This window comes from Trachurus japonicus, chromosome 14, assembly GCF_045865225.1.
Source record: "Trachurus japonicus isolate A0001 chromosome 14, Traja_1.0".
Classification (NCBI taxonomy): Eukaryota; Metazoa; Chordata; class Actinopteri; order Carangiformes; family Carangidae; genus Trachurus; species Trachurus japonicus.
In genome coordinates this window covers 11,784,474-11,801,290 of record NC_140920.1, presented here as the reverse complement: position 1 = coordinate 11,801,290, position 16,817 = coordinate 11,784,474, and the positions used below count along the sequence as shown (strand labels likewise).

Here is a 16,817-nt window from a genome sequence, read left to right as displayed (position 1 = left end):
TTTCATACAATGAGATGGGCAATTTTCACACACAATGCATTGAGGATTTGAAGAGGGGGAGGCTAAACTGTGCTAGGTGCTCTGTGAGGGTGTACACAGCTGTGCTTTGAGCTACAGTAAATGTTATGCTTACAAGGAAATCTACTGTACTCACAGCGGCAATGCTAACACGCTGATATTTATCAGGTATAATGTTGAACCTTGTTCACCATCTTAGTTTAGCTTTGAAGAGTTGCTCCTGAAGACTTTTCCAGGTATTTGGGTATGAATAAAAGTACTGCTGAAAAGGAATTTCTGAAGGTCTTTAAAAAATATTCCATGACAATCCATCTATAAGTTGTCCTCCAAAACCCCCCTTGCTGCCTGACTGGGTCTAATGTTGCTAATATTGACTCAGAAAAATCAATAGACATATCCACTGATATGATAATGGATAATGACTTAAACCCTCCTCAGAGATTTCTCTGCAGTAATTATTGGTCTTCATTTAGCCACTGCAGCACTTGAAACATGTGGCATCAGAACTCATGCAAAGTTAATACCTGATACCTGGACAGTCTGAAAGCTGTTTGTCGCTGCTATATCTGTGGAACGAATGGCTCGTACTGTAGCTCTTGTTTTAAAGATGAGCAGTAAAAATTTACATCTTAGTAATATGTCGGTTTAATAGCCCACTGAATCTACCTCTAAAATAGACCTCATAAGCTTTTGGCAGTAAGCATTACAAATGGAGATGAATCTCAAGTCACAGATTGCTGCAATGAGCAGACATAAAAAGCATTACACTCAGGCCTTGTACAGTAGACTTATAAACCCAGAGAAAGGAAAAATACAGTCTGCATTAAAACTGACAGTCAGTTGGTTAAAGGATAAACGTCTTGTGCTTTTAAATATGGCTCAATTTATTATCTTTTTTGTTGTTTTCACAACTACTATTTGCTGTTTTTGCTCCTCTCATTTAGTTCCTTGTTGCCTTTATTGGATGGTGCAGGAACACTGGTGTGAGAGGGCTTTCTCCTCTAATTACTGCCCTTGTTTTCGGACTGCAGCCCATCTAGTGTGTCATGGCTTAAGGAATAATTTGTCACACCCCACTAGGACTCTGTTTTCTTCTCTCCCTCGCTTTCTGTCTCTTTCTTCCCCTCTCCGTCTGTCTATGCACCGTCATTCTGTGTTTGCGGGTCTCATTCTCCCACATCTTTATGTCTGTGTAGCAACATTTCATATTCACCTCCTCAGTTTATCTTTAATTTGATTCTTGGCAGTCATAATGCAACTCCTCTTGTGATCATAAATTGCAGCAATGCGCACAGAGGGGATCTAAACTTGCAATTAACAATGTCGTGGGGAGGAAACGTTGCACCACGGAGCGTGATAGTCCCCTGCTCGAGCCGCTAGCGTAGGAATAACACAGAAAATGAAGCAGAAAGCAGGAAGGATTGGTGGTGAAGCAGAACAGAGTGAGAGAGATGACGCAAGCAGAGAGAAGGAGAGCGGAAGTCTGAGAAGAGCAAGAGAGTGAAAGTTGATAGAGAATGAAAAACTGATTACTTATTACCCCCTTGACTCTTAATCCACTTTACAATAGTCGACTTCACCCAGGCAATTTTACTTCAAAGGTTTTGAGCCATGGCCAATTATGTTGCATCCAAGAGTTTCTTTTCGAACTGAAAAAAAAAAAAAAAGTAGTCAAAGAGAATACTAATTAATATCAAATCAGAGCCAGAAAATAAATCTTTTAGCTAGCTAGCAAACCTGAATATGTGCCATTCACCATCAGCCTTGTAAAGAGCAGGCAGATGAGCTTGCTGAAAAATTTCCTGCACAGAATTGTCATTATCACTTTAAAGATTCATGATAATACTGTGCTTGTAGAGCAAAGCACAGATACTAAAAATTCTATTTGATAGTGCGGATGCTGAAATATGCAAAATAACCATTATGGTCTTTTAACACAATGTTCCTTTTGGCATCTGACAGTGTCAGTTTTAGAAACAAAAACTAAATACAATTTAGTCTCATTTTCAGCATCGTCTCATTTTAATGCTCGTGACATTTTTGTTGTGCACTGTTGCCATGGTTATAGGTGTCACTGTGGTCTATTACGACACAGAGTCCATGTCATCATACGATACGTGTATGCATGTCATGCTTTGCTGTAGTATGACAGATTGAAGCTGAACTGACTAAATCACTGTCTGGGTTAAGATTGACAGGACAAACAGGAGAAACTAAAATGTTGGTTAAGGTAGCAAATATTTCTATAGGAAACAGCTTGACGACATTAAACCTGTCAATCATTTCTCATGTTTTAGTAGTTTATCCCAGCTGCTTTGTTCCTTCTTGTCTAACAGATTTTTAATTAATTAAAGAATCTAAATAACTGAAAAAGACGTTAGACATTAGTGAAAGCAAGGTGCTTCATATTAACAATGTCAACATCAATATAGGAGGATACTCTTTTACAAATCAGGAGTTGCAGTGCATTCCTCAGATGAATGTGGGTCAGTGAATATGATTTTGTGCTGTAATTGGGATAGTTAATTTGTCCGTCGACTCTTTTACATGATTGTTTCATTTGTATTTGTTGGTTTTTGTTGATGAAATGAAACAGAACAGAGTGAATAAATAAACCTGTGTCGCAGAACATTGTCTTTATGCTAATGGCCTATGCGAGTAGCAGCAGTAACCACAAATGCCTCCCAATATACACACAGTAGTAATAAGAACAAGACCGGGATGAACAGCATACACATGTGCATACAAAGAATAAAAGAGAAGAAAAATGTAGATCAACTATTCATTGACCACTGTAATCTGCCCCTAAAGCCCCAACAGCTCCCTCCTTTCATTCTCTCCCCAGAAACTATTAATACTCTCCCTGTGTTAATGGAGATTAATGGCCGGGGGCAACAAATAGATGTGGAAGAGCAGAAGAAAAACCATCATGGGTGTTGGAGGAGGAGGTGTGTTGAGGTGGTGGAACACCTTGTGAGTGGATAGAAACAAGAATGGACTGAAAGATGGATAGATTTCATTACATGGGGAAAAGGAAACACCAAGTTCTGTAGTGAAAAACATGTCTATAAAAAAAGAGCAAATAATTACAGTTTATTGTCCCTTTCCTTTAGTGTTAGAAGGTTGTTATCACATGTGTGAAGAGTGCAGTGTAGAAGAGAATGTCAGTAAGCCTCTTCTTTCCATTAAATTAGAGGGAAAATAGCAGAAGTATCCAAAAGATAAAGCATTTTCTGTCAACAAAACCTGGCTGTGTGAGGCTGCCGAAACATCCACGACAGTGTCAAAGATGTTATACGAGGGTAACTGACTGCAAACAGGCTCTCCTGCAGGCTGGGCGACGTCAGAGCTGGTGGAGGGAGCGTTTTGAGTGACGGGGCCCGGGATGGTGTGTTGCTCAGTGGGCAGCTTTGGGGACGCAGGAGAGGATGGGGCCATGCTTGCTTATATAACTTGAGCGGTGGAAGATCGGGGCATCCGTCCCCGAGTCCACACACCACAGCCTGGAGAGGAGACAGAAACAGAGACAGACAGTGTTTTGTGTGGTGGGTGGGGGATGGGTGGTGGTATAGTTGAGGGGGTACAGCAGAGAACATTCCAGGAAACTCAGAGGCATAATCTTCTTATCCATGGCAGATTGGTTCAATGTGCGATGTGCGGCGTGTGCGCGCGTGTGTCCATGTGTGGCTATATGTTTGTGCATGAGAGGTTTGTTTGTCCTCCTTCACGTCATCACTCCTCCTCCTCTTCTTCCTTTGTCCTTCACTTCCTTTTCTTCCATGTATTTGACCCCAACTTTCTCCGCCCTTCCATATACAGTCTCTCCACATTTCATCACACACGCGCGCGCGCACACACACACACACACACACACACACACACACACAGACTGGTCCAAGATCCGCACATCTGCTTTTCATCCTCATTAGTGCCTCTTTTCCTCTGTGTCGGTTTGTTCTTTCCCTGCAATCAGAAGATGAAAGTGACCCCATGTAGACGGCAGAACGAAGGGAGGTTTCTCCCCGAGACTGCTGGTGTTCCTCTGCCCCTGGCCATGGTGGGGATTCGTGTGAGAAGGGGTGGGAGGGTGGGAGTTGGATGGCGGAAGGGCAAGAGGGGAGAGGAGGGGTGGGGTGCGGTGTGGGGTGGGGTGTGCTCTGTGGACAGGATTCTGCTGATTGTAGGAAATTATACCCTCTAATTTCACCTGCAACTCCAAGAGACAAAGGCCTTAGGGGGAGAATAGGATAAGGAAGTATTTCACAGAGTGATAAGAAGAAAACAGAGACAGAGAGAGGGAAGGATGAATGGAGGAGAGAAGATGGACATAGGGGGCATGAGAGAGGATGTAACACTAGAACAAGGTTTGGTCTCAAGCCAGTCAGGGAAGACAGAGAAAGAGGACAGACAGAAGAGAGGCAGCCACTCAGGAGGAAAGTGGTTCTGCTAAACCAAACCATAACCTTAAGGATCACCCAACCAGCTTTGGCACACGCACACACACACACACACAAGCACAGACACTTATACCCACCTATCCCCCCACTTTTCATCTTAACACCTTACTAAAGCACCATTTGCCTTGCCGCTCCCTGTGTATCCTCCCATCTTCCTTTTTTCGATCCTGGTTTCCCATTCCTCCTTGATAGTCTTACTCACAGACCGTGACTATCTCCCACTGACAGAGCCGCTACAGGATTAGAGAAAGATGGAGAAAGCCGAGCGCAGTCAGCCAGCACCTCCTGCTGTACACGACACGTAACTGACTCACGGATCTGCTGCATCCTTGAAAAACAGCAGCAAGGGCATTTCTTGATTCAGCTGTTGGCTTTCCCCCTCATTTACAACAACGCAGAAGCATAAATTCAGCTTGTGAATGAATGCGGGAAGCGATGATGTGTAAGAAGAAAACCATCTCATTTGTTGGTGCGTTTGGCTGTGTTCATACCTTTCATCTACATTATGATAAACCTCAGAAAATCATTTGGCATTATGTATTTACCCACATCTGTGGAGTCATTGAATGTTTAAACTGTTACCTTCTAATATCCTATAACATCACACTGCTTAACAAAGTGAATTATGAGATTAAGTGTCAAAAATGGTTAGTCAATTAATTGATTAACAGAAAACTAATTGCTTACCTTTTCCCCAACTGATTAACTTTTTTTTAACCAAAAATGCTGAACATTTCCACATAATGGTATATCTAATTATTCCCAATTCTTTCTTGATTCCATATTATTGTAGATTAAATTGCGTATATCACCTTGACCAGTGTGAACAGTTTTCAGTGCATAAATACATACAGAATACCCAATCAATAGTGAAAGTAATCATCAACTGCAACTTTTTTTTGTTATAAAAGAGAAGGACAAATGGGGACCATGGCATGCTACCACTTAATCCCTTCAGTGTGGAAACACAGAATTATAAACTGAGTAAAGCAAAATATTTTAATCAAATCTACTTAAATGGATGACCCACATGGCCTGTCCCCCATCTGTGTTATATTAAAACAACTGTTAAATATAACACATTGCTCTTTCCCAGAGCATCGTACTGTAACATAATTTCAGTATCCGTATTTAATCCAGTCAAAATGGATTTCAACTGATTTAAAAGGTCTTTGGCAAATTTGGATACAATGAAGAAACTAGGACACGGCAGCACATGCAGTACCCTCTCTGTATCACATTTCGCATTCCAACAGCAGCCTCAAGACGTGCTCCTCGAAACTAGACAGTTAGACAGTGTTTTTTCATCCAGAGATTGAGACAGCAGAGTCTTCGCTCCAATATTTATTGCTTTCTGAGATCACATAAATGATGTTCGCACCAGAAAGCCATAGTTTGTCTATTGAACTTTCCATGTACCATGTACTGTACACCAAGTGTGAAAACACACGGACACAAACATGTGCAATATCTCCCCTGTTTTTTTTTCTTTTTTGGTTGATTTCTTTGTCCTTGTCGGACCTCTGTTATTAGTCGGGAGTCTGTGGGAGTGAACAGTGTGAGTCAGTGCTAAGTAATTCAGAGAGAGGCAAGTGTTTGAGGAGAGACACAGAATGAGAAGCTGAACGACAGAGAGTGAGCTTGGCAAAGCTACAGCGCTTCATTGCAGAGGTTTTAAATCCTTTAACATGATTTCCCTCATCCTATTAAAGACATAGCTATGGATAGGGAGACTGTAAAGTGTTACGTACAGGAGGGAGGGGGACTGAGTGAGAAGGAGAGAAAGGGAAAGCGAGAGGGAGAGAGATTAAATGGTTGTTAAATATAGGGAGCAAATCATTCCAGTCCCATTTCTATCTCCAATCAGGCTTGTAAATGTTCTCAATATCATCTCCTGTAGATTGGGACGGATGACCTTTTATGATGCTGCTCTGCTCAAACGTAATTTCTCATTCTTCACATGGACATCAACACAAACCTTTCTCTCTTGCGTCAGGGTTTAGGCACGTCAGATTTATCTTCACAATTTTTTGAAAGGCGTCTGTGGAGCTTTTCTTCACTGCAAACCATAAAGAAAAAATAAGTAGTAGTCAGAGCGGCATCAACCTTTATGGGTGAAGAGACACTTCTGTAGATGCACAAGCTTTTATAATAATACAAAATAGCTGGAAGTAGTGTCAACCTCATGAGAAGACTGTCAAAGACATTTCATGCTTTTAGTGCACGGCCACTTTGCTGTGTTAGAAATACTTGCTTCTCAAACTGCCATAGGTAGTGGGAAGATGAATTATATAATAAGCCTTATTGGTGTACAATACAGCACAGTACTGTATTATACTACAATACACTGGCCCACTTTAGTTATTGCTATACAACACTCTCTGCTCTTGTTGAGCAGATAAAGGACCACATAGAAAGATTGCACATTTACAGTGGTTTCTCAAGGAATGGCTCTCTGATTTCAGATGGCAATAGACAAGAGCGCCTTTCCTTCGTTAGCAAGCAATTCGAAGGTTGCTAGCTGAAACGACAACTGTGGCTGTGGTACTGTCGCAGGTCTCTCTGATAAGACCCAAATGTCCCCTGAAATAGCGCATAACAGACCTCAGTTGTGATGGTAAAACATGCTGAGTTTACCAACAGTGGCATAGCTTCCTTTGTGTCGTTGGTCGCCATGCCAGCAAGAGGCATACTTGTGTGTCTTTTTATCACTTTGATATTCCTGCCAGTTTTGGTCTGAACATACAATTACTACATAAAAAAGGTGTTTGGGATAAAGGGCAAGCTATCTAATTTGTTAACCAGTGGTAAAGCGCACTTTGTTACTTTAAGCTGCTCTGCTCCTGAACAGGGTTTACTGAATAGCAGGTAACAACACAAAGCTAGCTAAGCTTTTTTGCCTTACTATAGCTTACTATGGTTAGTAAGCATGCTAACATTTACAGAATATGTTAGAGCACACAAACACACTATTAAATGCATTCCTTTCACTTTTACCTGCATAATCAACAAAATATCTTTGCATGAGTCACATTATTATTTTATATGGTTACCTTTACACTATGCGCTGACTGAAAATCAAGTAAATGGACGCTTGAGTCATTAGTTGTTCGTTATAGAAATCAAATGGTGAAACAAGGGGAAAGAGGATGGATAATGAGTGTCAGACTGAATGATTGATTGGTAACAAAATAGACATTCAGAGTCAACATAAGATTAAATGGCAAGAAGTGAGGCAGATAACTTAATCATCTCTCCAGGGGCAGAGCAGCTGTTAAGTTAATGAGAGTAGAACCAATGTATTTGTTCCTCATTAAACATGTGTTTGCATTTAATCTATACACATCAGATTTAAGCTTGTTGATTTTGTGGCTTGGTGAAGTGATTGGCAACTTTTCCAGAGTTTTATCATAAACAATACAATTCGAGAGTCAGTCGCTTTACCAACGTCTCATTTGTCACAACATACCTTATGTTCTGCTCAGACTTGCAGTCTCAATCTTGGGAAGCATTTCAGTGACATCACGTATTCAGTTCTTACTGATGACCTTTAAAGGTTAAGTACTTTAAAAAAAGAAAAGAGGTCAGGGAGTGCTGACTTGAATTGTAGCATCTTTAGATCCTTTAGGTTTGGATTAGGTTTGATTTGTTTCATGACTGGTATGTTTTATTCCAGGAAAAAATACAAAATTGAAAACAAAAATCTTTAACAACACCAATAACTGTAGTGCTGTGAATACTTAAAGATGCAATATCAACTTGTGTCCAGCAGAGTGTGCTGTTCTCCAACAACTGAAGACTCAAAAGAGTCCTCTCCTCATGGATGCTGGATCCTGAGACTTAGCCGAGTCTCTGGTGTATTGCCCTGCTGAACACATTTGTTACTTTCAGTTACAGCAGTAACCTTGTCCCCTTGTTTTCTATGAATATCTGTATTTATACTCATTCAAGGTATACAGTGTGTGTATGATTTCAGCTCTAGCCTTCAGCTCTGTAGCTGTGTCCGCGATACAAGTAGGTTTGTATGACCTGATTTTATTTATAGGATGACTAAAGTTCAATTATAAATGTTATCTAACTTTGGCATTTGTTAGCATTTGATGTGAACTGTAACTGAACTGAACTGTTAGTACTGTACATTATGCCCTCTGTTGCTGTACTTTCACTCTTGCAGTTGCACACAGGTGACATGTCATTAGAAATAAATGCTGACCCTGGATAAAGCTGACGTACTTTTGTATGCTTTTGGAACCATACCAAGGTCTAAACATGCAAACTTACATCTGCCACACTTGAATGAATTCACATTAGAGCCATTCATCCAATCCATCTGTCTCATCCATTCTTCTGATCATGTAGCATCTCCCACTACATTTCAACTTCTATGACCCAGAGACACAGCAGCAGCATACACCAGCTTGATTAAGGAAACAATGAGCTTATATATTCCTGCTGAATGCAAGCCAAACCAGCCTACAATTTAATTCAATAGTGCAAAGTTTCAGTACACTTCCATTTAAGTCGAGTGATGTTGAAAAGCTTGGTCTTGTGATGAAATCCAAGAAAAACACTCCCACTCACAGTTTCTGACAAAAAAAAACTCCAGGGCAGGCCTGGGCAGATACTGTTTGGTTGGTACCACTAATAATATTCAGTAAGCAGATGATACTTCTGCAGCTGCTAGTTTTTTAATCTTCACTTTAACCTACAGAGCCCACGGGACCTCAGCACCTACAGTGTATAACCTCTCATATTAACATGACACCTGAGATTTGCCCTCTGCCACAGAACAGTTGGGAAACGGTTTCCCTCCATACTGTCCCAAAAAGGTTTTGGTTACAGCCTTCGGCTTAGGAGTGAAATTCTGTAAGTCGGAAAGGCTTTTTCGATCATGATACCAGCACTGTTAGTTATTTATCAGAATCAGTGGACATATTTGACTTGTTCAGTCACTTGTCTTAAAGATATTAAGTACATTTTTGAAACACAATATTTCAACATTTCCATGTAAATATGCTTGAGATGTTTGGCTAATTTCCATCTCCAATCCCACTGGCAGGTTGGTGTTCATAGAAAGAAAGGCAACAATAAGATAAATGTTAATAAGGAAGGAGATGAAAACAAACAAACAAAAAAGGCAATAAAATTAGTGAATACAGGCCAGACATCTTCCACATTGTTAAGGAGTTAGTAAAATGTTAAAGTGCTAAAGTGCTACTGTAGTTGAAGTGCTCAGTGCTGATGTCTATTGTTCAAAAGAAATTATTCAATAAACTAATGCATTGCTGATTTTCCTAAACGTTCTGTATATTTGAATGATCAATAATAGTTGCTCATTAAACACCCTGCGAAGAATATCACAATCAACAAAACAGATGTAACAAAGTTGTTACCGACAGGGTAAACTTAAAGCAGAAGTAAGCGGAATATTTGTGTTAATATAAGTCTTAAATAGTTATATCTTCCGACAGCAATCACTTATATAGAGTGTTTGGTCTGAACACGGGTCTGTCAGTCACTCTGCTCTGCTGTAAGACGAGGAGAAAACTTTCCTTGTGTCCTACAACCTTTATCCAATGAGGAGAGAGAACGGCTTAAAGGGGCGGTCCTCTCTGTGTGTGCAGCCAAGGGATGCGCGTGAATGTGGTGACGTAGGGATGAGGGTGGGGACTGCTAACCCCATCTGCTGACGAGAAGTTAGCCAAAACAACCGGATCGCTTACTTCTGCTTTAACAGATCCAATTTAAGATCAATGACAATTTTACCCCATTCTTGCATTAGCTGCAGAGTAAAATATGTCTTCCTGAACACAGCTTTAAAACTATTGCAGACAATAGAATTAAAGTTAAATAAAAACTAATCAATCATTCATTCTATCAGAAGGACCAGTTTAATTTTCTACAGCAAACAATTATACTTATGATGGTAATTCCAGGAATGAGGATGAGTGCAAATGCATACTCAAATACATAATTTAATGTGTCCGCAAGCTAAATCAGGTGAGAATATTGCTAATTTTGCTTTATAGAGAAATGTGTTCCTCATTTTCTCTCCACAATTAAATTGTTTTGTTGCAGTATCCTCACACTGAAGAGAAAATGGATGATGTTACCATGTTCCCTATTATATTAGCTAATATTTATGTAATTTAAAACACTGTAATATGATTTCAAAGAACCATAAAGTGTATGAGACTTATTGTGAGCATAGGCAAACAGTGCAGAATAATGGATGCTTAGTAGATTCTACTCTTCTAACTAATGGCTATAATAATAAAAGAGTCTGGAATGCATTTATTCATGCATCCATCCACCCATCCGTCCATTTCCTGCTGCATATCGTGGGTTTGGGTTGTGTGGGCAGCAGCCTAAGTAGCTCAGACTTCCTTCTCCTCAGCCACATCCTCCGCTTCCTGGGGCATCCTGTAGAGTTTGCAGGCCAAATGGGATTTTCATCCCTCTAGTGTCTAGGTTCTGAGCTTTTTCTGTGTGTCTCAGCTCTTAACTTTGCTCCTATGAGTCAGCTGCCCTGTGAGAGGAGCTTGTTTTGCCACTTGTATCCTCAATTTATTTATTTATTTATTTATTTTTCCAGTCACTACAAAAAGCTCACAACCCGATAGGTGAGACCTGCAATTTTGGAACGTAGATCAATGTCTAAATCATCTTCAGCCTCAGCACCCACTTCACCACCAGTGCACAAAGGTCTGCATCACCCCAATCCACCTTTGTTTGGTGTTCCCAACCCAGTGGAGACAAACCACCATCGTCCAGTATCAATGGCACAATGAAGCCAGTAGAATTATATCATCAACAAAAAAGCAGAGATGTAAAGGCCGCCAAACCAGCTCCACCTTGATATTACACATTACAGGACTGGTAACAGGGAATGGTCTAGTAAAGTCCAACAGCCACTGCGTGTATGCTTGACTTCTCGCCTTCTTACTCAGGCAGAGCATTCACCAACAGCCTCTTACAACCTGGAGTTATTTGTTGTTAGGTAGAGTGTATTGACCATAGTATTTGTTAGAGGAGAGAAGAGGTGGTTTAGCATAAAGAGTGACAAAGTCCATGATAGAGGAGGTTGTGGTGGATGGATGAGCTGCTTATGTTACCTTTCCACAGCTTGTATTATTACCATAACAATGAAGGTACAGTGCATCAGCCGCTGGTACGTTCCTATGTATGTGTCTGTAGGGTATATGGTTGTTTAAGGTGGAGGACTTGTTTCAAATAGCAGCCATATTTCAATGCAATTAAAGCAGAAGTAAGCGATCCGGTTGTTTTCGCTAATGCTGCGTTCCAGGCCGGCTTTTGAAATCGTAAATTACAGCTTCACGGTGAAAGTCACTATAACGGCCACTCGTAACTTCCGACCCGTGAACTCGTACCAGATCAAACTGATACAACTTCACAGGTCGGAAAAACAGGAGTTACGAGTTTCCTTGAACGCACCATAACAGTCCTCGTCCCTACGTCGCCACATTCACGGCGTCCCTTGGCTGCACACACAGCCCTGCATGCCGTTCTCTCTCCTCATTGGATAAAAACTGTAGGATACGATAAATGTTTTCTCCTCGACTCAGAGCAGAGCAGAGTGACTGACAGACCCGTGTTTCGGTCCAAACACTCTATGTAAGTGATTGCTGTCGGAAGATATAACTATTTAAGACTTATATTAACACAAATATATCACTTACTTCTGCTTTAAACGACCTATCAATGTTTACCAAGCACATGAAGACTCTCTCTCATGACCCCTCCTTGAAAGAGTAGAGAGGCAATCCACTGTTCCACAATGAGACTAGACACGGAGAGTATCCCCAGAGTTGCAGATCGCATAATAAATTCTACATTAACTAGCAGTAAATTGTAATTTGCTGTTAAAAGCGGCTCTAATCAATGTTTTTATATTAACACTGGATCAAATGACCCCATGTTAAATGTACATGGGCTCACTAATAGTGATGCACCTGCAGATAATTATCATCTGACTCTGCAGGTCCTGTCAGCTCTACAGCATCTTTTAGCTCAATGTTTTAATTTCATGGCTTGCACTCATTGCTTTCATTAGCAATGTTTTTTTTTTTTTTTCATTTTGCAAAAACAGCTCTAATCACCACTACATGCTACCTGCTCAGCAACAAATGACAGACAAACTTTGAACATAGAGTAGTATTTAGCAGATGAAGAGCTAGATATTTCCCAAAGGAGTCGGTGGAGAAGAAAACGGAGCTAAATGGAGAGTAATTATTGGAGTTTCATCCATCAGGTGGACACAAACAGGACTCTAAAACAGACTAATGGTGTTTCCCTTTGTGGGTTGTTTAAATGGTCAACTGTTTGATGACAAGTTCACCCTGTCCACTCAAAGGCTCATGTCAGTGATGGGTTTCCAGTTTTAGTCTACAGCCCCCAAGTGGCCAAATCAATTACTGTGGCTTTAAGTGAAAATGAACTTGGGTTGTCAACATTTTAACCAAATCACCACATCCTGCAGGAACCCACATGTAAATGAACACATACTGAACAGGAATGTATGAAGCATTGACATATTAACAGTCATATTGTGGTTATTTGTAGCTGTAGCCTATCCTTTCCTTTAATATAGAAATGTTTTGAAATACTGATTTCTGATACCAAAATCAAAAAAAAAAAAAAAAAAAAATCCTGACAGCGTGACAGTCTGACGTCAGACTCGTGCATGTTCTCATTTAAAACTAATCAAAGCAAACCCCTGTAGCCCTCTGTTTCACACGCATTTTCTTTTTCACATGACGGTTTCAGCAGCACTGGATTGTGCGTCGCGCCTCCTCGCCATGACAACTGTGTGATAGAAATATTCCAAGCGGTGCCCTGTATAAGCGAGAGAGAGTCGATTAGACCGCACTGAGAGAGAGAGGGAGAGGGAGAGAGAGTGAGGGAGAGAGAGGGGGGCCGAAGAGAGAGGGAGAGAGAGACTCTGTTGAAGCTCAAGCCGTGGGGTCTTCTTCAGCGCACGCATCGGGCTTCGAAACAATACCACTGCACTGTAATATTTAAAGCAGTTATGGCACTATTCTAAAAAGCATGGAGGCTGAGCGGAAGATCCGCGCGCCGCTTCTCAGACTGATCCTCTATTTGCTGTTAGGAGCATCAGATACCAAGTGAAACCAAGAGAGAGCACCACGCAAGCGCGTAAAGAAGAGATTGGACACCTGATTTCGTGGGGTGTCTTTAGAGCGCTATTTCACATTTTAAGCCGAACAGTCCGTTGCTTTTTGAAGGCCCCTGGCGGTGCAGCGGGGCTGATATACCGTGGATTATTATCAGCATGGACAAATGGGGAAAAGAGGACAGATCCCTGCGTTGACTTGTGAAGCAACGCGCAGAGTCTTGACGCTATAGCGTTACGCATTTATTTTACTGAGTGTTTTTTTCTTCTTCCTCCCACCCCCCTCTAGTTTGAATTGCACTGGCTGCTGCATTTCAACATTACAAAAGTCAAATATCTGTGGATAAGGAACAGAGCAGGGTGTTGTCAGAGAGGGATAAGAGATGAGGAGGGGGGCACTATGAGGTGTGCTTTTTTTGGAAAAGCCGGAGAAAGACGGACACCGAGAAGGTGTACTGATATGCGAAACCCTGCGACGCGTTGCCCTCCTGAGAAATAAATGCGATCAGGGAAGAAATGGCCTAGTTAAAATCTCATCGACACACCGACAGAGGATAGAAAAGAAGAATCGCATTTAGATGGACGGACCATCATCATCGTCATCATCATAATTCCGGTGCTGGCATCGAGTCTTTTAGGTAAGCCATATGTTCCCCACCACCTACTAAACGTGACTAGAGATTTTCTGTCCATCATGGGTTTTATGTGTGCGCAATATGTACGCTTTGGTGACTTCGCACATTGCGCACGTTATCCATCTTGACGCACTGTCAGAATTGGGGAATGAGATTTCAGTGTACATTCTCAGACCACTTTGTTGCTATAGCACGTATTTTCTTCCTTTCAGTGGGAGCCTTCCATTGGCCTTGCCTGTTGATAAGCTGTCACATCTTAACACGATCGGTCCACTTTGTGCATCCAGCATCAGTATTCTGTCCTTTTAACCATGCTGCTGACAAGATGATATTCATCTGATTTAATTGGAGTCAGTCAGACCGGCTGCTCTCCTCAGTGGAGCTCCAGTTGTGTGCTGTCTCTCTGCTTGTGCTAGGGTATAGATGATTTTTTACATAACGCTTTCAATACACTTATTAACGGCTGCTTAATTAGACACACATGCTGCTATGCTGCAATACAACTAATCTCAACCAGAGTGTGTGACAGGGCTTGAACTCAGAAGATGTCCTCTCTCATGAACAAACCAACAACAGCACTGATGCACACACACACACACATACACACACACCACAGTATGCACAAACACATAGACACACGAAGCCTGTGCCCTAGAAGATGCAGATAGGATTGTGAATTAAATGCACACACTCTGATGATACAGGGAAGGCTCCATTAATATTCAGTGGTGGTTGGGCAGTGCTCAGTTAATGGCAGACAACAGGACCTCTGTTCTGACAGGTCATGGATGAGGAATGGTTTATTTTCATTTTTAGGAAATAAACATGTTTTTTTTTCACCCAGACACGGCGCCTGTAGCTACAGAAGAGTGACATTTAAAATCCATCTGAAAACTAATAACATGGTTTTGTAGACTTTTGCAGAATTTGGTATTGCTCTCCGTTCATGTACTGTTGAAATAGCTTTGATTGCTTTCGAAGCAACGTCAACCTGGCTACTGGCATTTGGACACTTGCTCAGATAAAGCAGAACATGGCTGAAGACATCGATGACTTGCATGGGCTTCATATATGCCATGTATTCGCATTTTTAAGTCATATTTTCTCAGTGGTCATAAGAGAAAATACATTTTGAATAGAGCACAGGATGGTGGCCATGTACAGAAAATGTTTAGATATACCTAGAACCCCACATTTAAATCTCTCTCTGTCATTTAAAAGATGTATTCCTTCTAAAATAAGGATCTATTTCTGAAATTTGTTTGTCTGTGGCTTATTTTTGTCTCATGCATTTCAATAGCAAGTGGGCCTAGAGGCTTCAGTAGCAAATTTCACTTCAGAAAAATCCCTAGGTAAAGCAAAATATTTTATTCTGCAAAAAAACAGAATATAACCAAACAAACAACAGTCAACACATGAATTTGACCTGATCAAAGGGGTTTTCTGGTACCTTAACCAACAACAGCAAAGGGCCGATTGTGGCGACTACAGTGTCATTTGGTCCAGAGAGAAAATAGAAAAGATAAATGTGTTAAAAAAAGAGAGAGAGGGAGAGAATGGCTGCTTAATGGTTTGGATGACAACCGAAGTGTAGACTTACAATCCAGAACAAAATGTGTTAAGCCTTAATGTTTAATAAAGTATGCGTGGGGGAGGAAGGTGAAGGGTCCAGAAGTGTTCAATGTGATATTCTCGCACACGTACAGTAAACAGTAAGGAGGACAGGATCACTGGCCAGCTGTTGTGTTGTTTAGCTGTTTTTGAGAGAGAACAACCTTGTCAGATATCAATGTATATTTCCATCACCAAGGCCCAGCATTTAAAAAGGGTTAGCCACATGATTTTTCTTTCCTATTTTGCTTTGGCAGCTTTTAGTAATTATGGATTTTGCTTGGTTAGATTTTCGGTTGAAGCTTGATTTTGAATTGATTGTTTCATCATGGGTGTGAGCAAGTAAAACAAATACAACACTTGAAATCCTCATTAAGATGTTTGGATGTGGCATGTTGGTTTTTCTTCTGCATCATTTATCTCTGCTGCTAACAGATACAACAAGAAGTCTGTGTGTATGTGATGGATTCAGGTGCATTCAATATATTTTAAATCAACAGGTAACATGAAGCACATGAATTTGGCCACCGAAATGGGCCTTTTCTCTGCTCTCTGATGCTGCACTGGATGTGTAGATGAATTACATTTTCCCATTTGAAAAACAAAATTTGCCGTTGCACAGAGTCAACGAGCCTTGTCATCAAGCAGAACGAGCTAATATAATATAGTATGTTAGCTGCCTGACCTGCAGGTCACTGTGTGTGCTGTATAGCCATAGGCTGCTTGCTACAGCCATAGGATGTCCTTTCTAAAAAAAAAAGTGTCATTTGTCTCTATATTTAACTATGGCCACAAGAGTAGAAAAAAAACAACAGAAACACAAAATTATTCTTCCCTGGTTTGGGTTATGATAAGATTAATGCGTCTCCACTGGGCAATATCATCTGCAAGGAGAAGACACATTAAAAAATAGTAAATATGCAGTGATTTATCAAAGCCAGC

General features: G+C 40.9%; 1 protein-coding gene across 2 annotated transcripts in view; it reads left to right on the top strand.

Annotated features, from left to right (window-relative positions):
• Window positions 1-16,817, top strand: part of nlgn2b (neuroligin 2b) — a 95,597-nt gene that overhangs the window by 21,616 nt on the left and 57,164 nt on the right. The window contains exon 1 of one of the 2 annotated variants that reach the window (XM_085797529.1): window positions 13,357-14,267. The exons of the other annotated variant lie outside the window; for it this stretch is intronic. The gene's annotated coding sequence lies outside the window, so the exon portion shown is untranslated. Of the gene's footprint in view, window positions 1-13,356; window positions 14,268-16,817 lie in introns of those variants that run through there. 2 annotated transcript variants of the gene reach the window in all.